This window comes from Rousettus aegyptiacus, unplaced genomic scaffold (genome assembly GCF_014176215.1).
Source record: "Rousettus aegyptiacus isolate mRouAeg1 unplaced genomic scaffold, mRouAeg1.p scaffold_m13_p_7, whole genome shotgun sequence".
Classification (NCBI taxonomy): Eukaryota; Metazoa; Chordata; class Mammalia; order Chiroptera; family Pteropodidae; genus Rousettus; species Rousettus aegyptiacus.
Genome location: NW_023416310.1, coordinates 111,251,436 through 111,260,872, shown reverse-complemented (window position 1 = coordinate 111,260,872; position 9,437 = coordinate 111,251,436).

Here is a 9,437-nt window from a genome sequence, read left to right as displayed (position 1 = left end):
GCCACTTTTTAAATTAGTTAAAAAAGGAGAAGAAATATGCATTTACACCTATAATTACATTAACCATTAACTATTGTCATTTGTTGTTTTGTATGGATGCAAATTACTTTCTGACTTCATTTGTTTTATCATCAGTACCTTTTAATATTTCTTGTATGGCTAGTCTGCTAGTAACAAATTTCTCTCTCTCTTTTTTAACCTTGAAATGTATTTTCCTTCTTTTTTGAAAGACAGCTTTACTGAATACAAATTTTTTGGTTGAAAGTTTTTTTTTTTTTGAGCACTTGAATATGTTATCTCACTGTCATTAGGACTCTATTGTTTCTGATGAGTCATTGGCTATCAATTACTTACAGGGTTCCCTTGTAAATAATAAGTAGCTTTTCTCTTGCCACTTTCAAGATTTATATTTGTAATTGTCTTTTAAATGTTTTTCCTATTATATGTCTGTTTACAAGTCTCTTTTTGTTTATTTTACTTAGTTTCATGAACTTTATATGCAGATTACTGTCTTTCCAAAATAAATTCAGAAAGTTTTGAGGCATTATTTATTTGAATATATTTTTGTGCTTCTTCCTCTTTCTTCCTGGTACTCCCATATGTGTATGTTTGTGTGTTTAATGCTTAACCACATTTTCCTGCTGCTTTGTTTATTTTTCCTTTTTTTGTATTCTCTCTGTTTTCAGTTTGCATAATTTCTCTCAATTTACCTTTGAGTTGATTATTTTTTTCTTCTGCCAGCTCAAATATACTGTTGAACTACTATCATGAATCTTTTATTTCAGTTATTATACTTTTCAACTCCAGACTTTTCATCTGGCTTTTAAAAATTATTTCTATCTACTTATATACTCTATCAGATGTGATATTGTCATTGTACCTTTCTTTACTTCTTTAATCATAGCTTTCTTTAGTTCTTTGAACATATTTATAATGGCAATTTTGCAGATCTTTCTGTTAAATCTGCCATCTGGTCACTGGTGTTGGTTAATTTTTATGCCAACTTGGCTAGGTCACAGTACCTAGATATTTGGTCAAACACTATTCTAGATGTTTCTGTGAAGTGATATTTTTGATGAGACTAACATTTAAATCAGTAGACTTTGATTAAAGCAGATTATCCTCCATACTGTGGCTGGGTCTCATGCAATCTTCTAAGATCTACAACTGAACCGCCCCCCCCCCCCAGAAGAAGAGGGGGTTCTGCCTGCAGACCACCTTTGGAGTTGAACTATAGTTCTTTACTGCATCTCAACCCTGCCAGCCAAACCTGCAGACTTTGGACTTACCAAGTCTCTATAAGCACCTGAGTGAATTCCTAAAAATGAATATCTCTCTGACTCTCTCTCTATGTCTCTTTCATATATATATGCTGTTGGTTCTGTTTCTCTGGAGAACACTAATACAGATTTTGGTACCAAGAATGGTTCTAGAGAAACAGATTCTTAAGGATGATTTTTATGAATTGGTTCTGGGGTTTCTGCAACTGATTTTCTAATCTGATGAAATTTAAAGAATCTATTTTCAGTAGTGAAAAAGAGTAATGATGGTTCATGTTGTAATGTAACATAATGTAAATATCACCATTGCATGCACCTACTCAAACACTCATAAAAAGAAAGTTTCTGGGTGACCATGCATTTGATACCTTGAACAGTTTTGCTAAACCAACAAGTATAATGGAATTAGCCATTGGCTCCTAATGTTGCTGCACAAAATGGGGAATGGAAAAGATAAACCCAGGGGTGGGAATCCCCAGTTCACGTGCTGTGTAAATGACCTAGAAATTTTTGTGTCTTCTCTGAAAGAGACACTTCTTTTCAGTGTCCACAGAGTTGAGACTGCTAAAAATCAGATCCTGAGTCTCATTCCATGAGTGACTGAACTACAATGCAAATTGATTAAAAAACTTTTATGGTGTCTACTATTAAATTAAGTGATTGATTGGGAAAGAAAGGGATCCTGAAAATTGGAATGAAGACATATTGGAAGACCCTGATGAAACTGGGGACATTGAACCTCTAAATTCTAATGGGTCTTTTTTGCCAATGGAGGCAGCCTCTCCATTTCCATCTGAAACTAACCCTGTGTTGTCTGAGGAAACTATAATGACTTCTCCTGAGGCTGTTGCCTTGCATGACACTGCTGATTCCCCTTGATACCCACCTCTCTACCACTCTTTGCTTCCAGACCTGTGTGTAACTAGACACAAGTCCTAGCAAGCCCCCAGAGCTGAGGTATGGAGTGTTGTCCATGAGGAGTCGTGCTATACTCTAAGAGAACTACTTGATTTTTCCAACTTACAGAGACAGAAATCTTGGAAATATATGTAAAGAGTATTCAATAATGGGGCAAGGAATATAAACTTGGATCAGGCCAAATTTACTGATATGGGCCCACTGAGTAAAGATTCTGGATTAACGTTGCAGCTTGGGGCATTAGAACAGGCTGTACAAGTTTGTTTGGTTCGCTGACACGTGAACTTGAAATACTAGACCTGCCTTAGTGTACTACAGGGGGAGGGATTCAAAAGCTTAGGTGGCTTGAGACATTACAGTGGGCTTATCATTTGGAACCTGCTCATCTGTCCTGGGATGGTCCAGAGAACACATCTCTCATCGCAACTCCGAGAAGTGGGTATGTGAGCACACTTGAAGAGCCCTATCACCACTCTTCTTCATGGACGGGAACTGCAGTGAAAAGTGCTGTCACTGGCTTGGGGAAACTAAATGTAATGGAAGTAACGGGATCAGGAGTGGGAGGGGCCAAGTGGCTGCCCTCAGCCACGGAAGGCAAGGTAGTGTGGTTACTGGAATGGGCAGCAGATCAAAGCAGCAATCAAGCATCCTGACTGTTGGAGACCTGGGTGTTGGCAGCAGACCATAGTGTTTCTCGAAGTGAGAGAAGTGGCAAGCCTACTAAGTTTTTACCTGATCTGTATAAATAGATTTCTAGGTTGAGTAAACAAAAGTCTTGGATTATAAAAACAGAATCACAAATCCCCAGTCAATTCCCATGGTTGAGCCAATTTACATACCCAGAACTCCTAAAACAAGAGGGGAGGCTGGATCCCCTTGAGAAAGGACTTTGCTACACTGACAGAAATCAATATCATTAATATTTCTCCCAGTCTTCGCCAAAGGAGTTACAGGGTAACTGTGCAGTGCAGGGAGAGAAATACTCAGGTACTTCAGGGGCTACCAGACACCTGGCCTTGACCTGAAACTGATCCCAGGAGACCCGAAGTGTTGCTGTGGTCCATCAATCACAGTAGGGGCTCATGGAGGTCATGTCAGGTCCACCTCATGGTGGGCTCAGTGGCTCCCTGAACTCAACCTGTGGTTACTTCCCCAGTCTTGGAAGAGACACAGTCAACAGCTAGTAGAAACAACTCACTGTTTCCCCAAGCTCTAGAATAAGGGCTATAATAGTGGGAGGGACTGAGTGGAACCCTCTAGAATTGCCTCCACCTGAAAAATTCTAAACTGGAAGCATCATTGCATCCCTGAAGCAACTGCAAAGAAAGGTGTCACCCTTAGAGGTCTGAAAGTTGTAAGAGTGGTGATTCCTATCACATTCCCATCCAACTCACTGTTTACCCTGCAGAAGACAGACAGACCTGGAGAATGACAGTGGATTCTTCTAAGCTTAACCAAGTGATGGCTGTAATTGCAGCTGCTGTGCCAGATGTGGTTTCACTGCTGTAGCACATCAATACTTCCCAGGACCGTGTGTGCAGACATCACTCGGGGGAACGTTTCTTTTTCCACTTTTGCTAGTAGACACCACCAGGAACAGTCTGCTTTCAGCTGCAAGGTCAACAACACCCTTCACGGCACCAGCTCTCTAGCTCCAGGTCATCGTTTAGTTTGTAGGGATCTTGTTGGCCTTGCCTCTGACAGATATCACTCTGCTTCACTGCAGTTATGACATTATGATGACCAGGCCCAATGAGGCAGAATTGGCACTTTTCTGGACTACTTGGTCAGACCTGTGTGTATCAGGGGGCTCCCACCCCAGTGAGGTTCCAGAGGTTGAGGTCTGGGGAACATGTGGAGATGCCCCTCCCAAGGCAAAGGAAAGTTGTTGCATCTGGACTCTCTTGTTGCCAAGAAAGAGGCTTGACACCCAGTGGCCTCTTTGGATTTTAAGGGCCACCTATTCCACATTTGGGTATGTGGCTCTAGCCCACTGGCCAAGCGGCCCAAAGATACGAGTTATAAGTGGAGCCCAAAACAAGAGGAGGCTGTGCCGGCTGCTCTTTCACCTGCTCATGTGGCCTAGCAGGTCCAAGGGAGCTTGAAGTGTCATTGGCTGATGAAGATACAGTTTGGAGCCTTTGACAGCCCCTGAATGTGGGTCAGAGCTCAGGCCCTAAGGATTTGAGAGAAAAGCCCGCCATCCTCTGTAGGCAAATACTCCACTTTTGAGGAGCACCTTCCTGTCTGCCTCTGGGCTTCGCTAGAGAATGAACACTTGACCATGGGCCACCAAGTTACCCTGCAACCTCAGCCACCCATCATGAACTGGGTGTCCTCTGACCCATCAAGCAACAAAGTTGGGTGTGTGTGGCCCATCAGATGAAAGTGGCACCTATGTGATCAGGTCCCACATGAGTTACGTAAAGAAGTGGCACATACAACTCTGGTCCCCAATCCTGCTACACAGCCTTCTTTCTGCCAGCCTGCACCTGCAGCCTACCTCTAGTCAATGGACAGGGGAAAAAAGATCCAGGCCTGGTTTGTGGCAATATGTCCCAAAGTGAACAGCCCAGCACAACAGCCCCTGCTGGAGACATTTCTTAGTGAAGGGAAGTCCCCCCAGTGGGCAGTGAACCTTATTGTTCACTTTGCTACAAGAGATAAATGGCCAGATATGTGATTCCATTCTAACTCACGGGCTGTAGCTAATGCTTTGGGGAAACTAAATTTAATGGAAGTAACAGGACTTGGAAGGAATGTGATTAAACCATTGGTGACAAAGAAAGATGAATTCAGATACACTTCTCTGAGGAAGCACAAAACATGAAGATACTTGTGTCCCATGTGAATGTTCACAAAAGGATGACCTCAAGGGAAGAGGATTTTAATAAATCAAATGGATAGGAAGGTCAGTTGTGTCAGCCTCTTTCCCCAGCCACTCTTGTCATTGTCCAATGGGCTCAGTAACATGGACAACCACTACCAAGGACAACCTGGCTACAACCAACACTGGGCACCTGATCTGGCAGCAGCAAGAACCAATGCTTGAGCCCCTGTTATGACATCCTTTCTTGGGTGGTCAGCCAACCTCTTATCAGATTAATTACATTAGCCCACTCCCATCAGGGAAGGGGCAATGTTTTGTCCTTGTTGGAACAGATACTTATTCTGGATACAGATTTGTCTTCCCTGCATGTAGTGCTTCTGCCGAAACTACTACCCGTGGACTTGCAGAATGCCTTGGTCAAAGAACTCATATCACAGTGAAAGAAGTATGACATTTGGCTTGGCCCAGGCTCATAGAATTCACTGGTCTTTCCTTGTTCCTCACCATCATGAGGCAGCTAGTTTGACAGAATAGTGTAATAGCCTTTTGAAGACTCAGTTACAGTGACAATACCTTGTGGAAATACCTTGCGGGGCTAAGGAATGGTTCCTTAGCAGATTGTATCTGCTTTGAATCAGTGTCCAATATGTGTGCTATTCTCCCATGGCCAGGATCCATGGGTCAAGGAATCAAGGGGTGAAAATGGGAGTGGCATCTCTCATTATTATTTCTAGTGACCCACTATCAAAATTCTTGCTTCTTGTCCCCATGCCTTATTGTCTGCTGGCCCAGAGGTCTTAGTTTCAGAGGGAGGAGTAATTTAGCCCTGAGATGTAACAGTGATTACATTGAACTGGAAGTTAAGACTGCAATTTGGCTTTTGTGGGCTCCTTGTGCCTCTGAATCAACAGGCAAAGCAGGGAGTTATGGCAAACACTGGCTGAAGTGTTAGATTCTGACCTCCAAGGGGAGCCAGACTGCTGCTACACAGTGGAGGTGAGGCAGAACGTCTTGGTTCAGAATGTTATGCCAGAATTCTGTAGACTGGATAGTTAAAACAAAACCCCTGTACTTCTCACAGTTCCGGAGGCTGTGAGATCAATGTGCTAGCATGGTTGGCTTCTTGGTGAAGACCCTCTTCCTGATGTGTCCTCACATGGCTTTCCTTGGTGCATGCAAGGAAGACCTCGTGTCTCTTCCTCTTTTTATAAGGGCACTGACCCCATCATGATGGCCTCCTGCCCTCATGACCTCATCTAATTCTAATCACCTCCCAAAGGCTCCACCTCCAAATACCACCATACTGGGGATCAGACTTTCAACCTGTGCATTTTGGGGAGATACTCAGTCCATGACAAAAGGTATGTCTGAATACAGGAGACCCTTTAAGGTGTGTCTTGGAATGACTATGCCTTGTGAATGGGGTCAGTGGAAAACCACCACAATCCAGTCCAGGAAGGACAAGTAATGATCCAGACTCTTCAGGCATGAAGGTTTGGGTCACCACACCAGGTAAAGAACCAAACCAGCTGAGGTGCCTGTAGAAGAGGGTGGTTATAAACACCAGCTATGACCACGTGACCACTTATAGAGATGAGGACTGTAATTGTTATCAGTATTTCCCCTTTGTTTTGTTATAAATGTGTGTATTTAGACTCATTTTGTGGCCTAACATGTGGTTTACCCTGAAAAATGTTCCATGTGCATTTGAAAAAAAAATGTATATTCTGCTGCTTTGGGTGAAATGTTCTAAGAATATCTATAAAGTCCATCTGACCTAATATGTCTTTTAAAGTTCCTCACTTAACAAAATTGGTATAGAAGGAAAGTACCTTAACATAATAAAGGCCATATATGACTAATCCTCAGCCAACATTATACTGAATGGTGGAAAACTAAAAACCTTTCTTCTAAGATCAGGAACAAGGCGAGGCTGCCCACTCCACTACTGTTATTCAATATAACATTGGAGGTTCTAGCGAGAACAATCAAGCAAGAGAAAGATATAAAAGGCATCCAAAGAGGAAACGAAGAAGTCAAACTGTCACTATTTGTGGATGACATGATTCTCTATATAGAAAACCCTAAGGATTCCACAAGAATGCTACTCGAAATGATAAGCAAATACAGTAAAGTTTCTAAATACAAACTCAAGGTTCAAAAATCCATAGCATTCCTATACTCAAATAATGAGTCTTTTTCTTTCCTACATTTCTTACTCCCTTATAGTGTAAGATAAGATTATTAACTTTATATCATAGTATTTAAGTACTGTTAATGTTTCATCATAGTATTTAGGTTGTGAGATACCAAGAAAGGAGTAAACGTCACCAAAGGACTTTGCAACCCCTTCTGGTGCAAAGTGTGCGTGTTTGTCGTTGGACATAGGGTAGTTGTGTCATATCAGGTGGAAGTGTAACCTTGTTATTGTCTTTATTTGGACACTTACTACGGATTAGGGCGATATGTATAGTTGTTAAGTTTACGAGGGACAGAAATGTGATCAAACATTCTAAGAGTTTCTGTGAAGGTATTTTTAGATACAATGTACACGTAAGTTCATAGACCAATGAAAGCATATCACTCTCCATAATGTGGATGTACCTCATCCAATTAATGAAGGCCTTCATAGAGAAAGATGCTACTCACAGGAAGGTGAAAGAATTCTGCCAGTGGTCATCTTTGGACTTAAATTGGGACTTTTCCCTGGGTCTACGGCTGGTCTGATCTGCAGGTTTGGAACTTGCTGAGCCTCCATAATCACATGATCCAATTCTTTAAAATGAGTCTCTCTCTCTACACAACCTCTGGGTTTTGTTTCTCTGGAGGGCCCTGGCTAACATGTCACTCACACAGGCAGTTCCTGTTCTGTTTTCTTCAGTGTGCGTCCACACCATTTTGTTTCTTTTCAGGTCTCATAATTTTTGCTGGAAACTGCACTTTTTTTTAAGATAATATTTTGTAGTAACTCTGGGTAGCAAACCCCAGGGCTTTGTTACTGTCATTTGCCTGCTTACTTGTGTATTGACTGGTGGGATTACTTCACCATGTCTCTGCTCTCAGCTGTCCTTCCCCACCACTGCAGCAGGAGCCTCTGTTGAGGCTCCTCAGGGGACATGGCAGACATGCCCCTGGCACAGTACTCCTGATGTCAGTGGTTTGGGAAAGTCTTTGATTGCTCTCTTGTTTCAGTGATGCCCTGGGCATAACTGTTTACAGACACATTCCACCAAGACAGGCTTCTCCTGCTAGGGAACAGAATAGAGACAGGGGAGGAGGGAAAAGGTGCTGATGCTTCCACTTGCATGGTGGGGAGCCAATGGACACTGCTTGTAGTCAGTGGAAAACTATGTGTATTGATTATTGTTGCTTTAGATACAATTGAAAATACAGCTAAAAAAATAGATACAATTGTCCTGGAAGGTGGCAGTTGTGGTGAAGGGACCTAAGTCCCTGCCTATCATGGTAGGAAAATAAACAATATCTAAAGTTGATGAAGAACTAGTGATCTAACCTTACTGGAAGATATAGAGGCGCCCATAGAAGAGCTAAAATTGGAAGCAGTTAACAGCTCTGAGGACAAGTCCAGAGACGGGGAAGTTCCCCTAGAGGCCTTCCTCCCTCTCCTCCCTTTTCTTCCCTCTCTTCCTTTTCCCTTCTTTCTTTTCCTTCCCCAGGGTTCCCCCCGGGTTTTCCCATCCTTCCTGTACTATTTTATGTTAAACATTTGCATTTATTACTGCATTAAAATTTAAAATATTTACAGGTTTGCTAAATAAGTAAACATTAGAAGTTAGGCTACTCAAGAGAATAGGAGGTCCCCCCCCCCCCCCTAGTACTCGAGGGGTACTCAATTATTAATTTATTTGCAAGTTACACATCATTCCTATCTATTAAGGCATTTTTCCACATACCTGGTCTTAGGATATTTTAATCACTATGGATCAGTGTCTGCCCTGGCAAATACTAAAACTGCATTCTTTGAGAAGATCCCCCTAAAAGCTTAATCTCTCTATACACCTCCCAGCACAACGAAAACCATATTCGGGCTCCTTTAAATGGATGGTTCCCCAACTCCGTGTTTGAAACTCCTTGAGGCCACGGGAGAGTTCTCTCAACTGTCTCCTCTTTCTCTCTCGCTGACTGCGGGCCTGCAGCTTAGCCTGTGTCCCCTGTGAGGCCCGGAGCGCTTCCCCACGCCCTGTCGCTAAGACCTCCCTGAGTTACAGCGCTCTGAGGTTTGAACGTCACTGTCGCAAATGAAGTTCGTCCCTCCAGGGAATGGCTTGCAGCGGCTTCGGCCCTGAGCGGGGTCTCCGAGCCCCGCCCTGGTGCTGTGGACCTATGACGGCAGGCTGCTCTGAGTTGCGCCTCTGCGCTGCTAGCCAAGAGCTCGGCGCAGGGTGGCA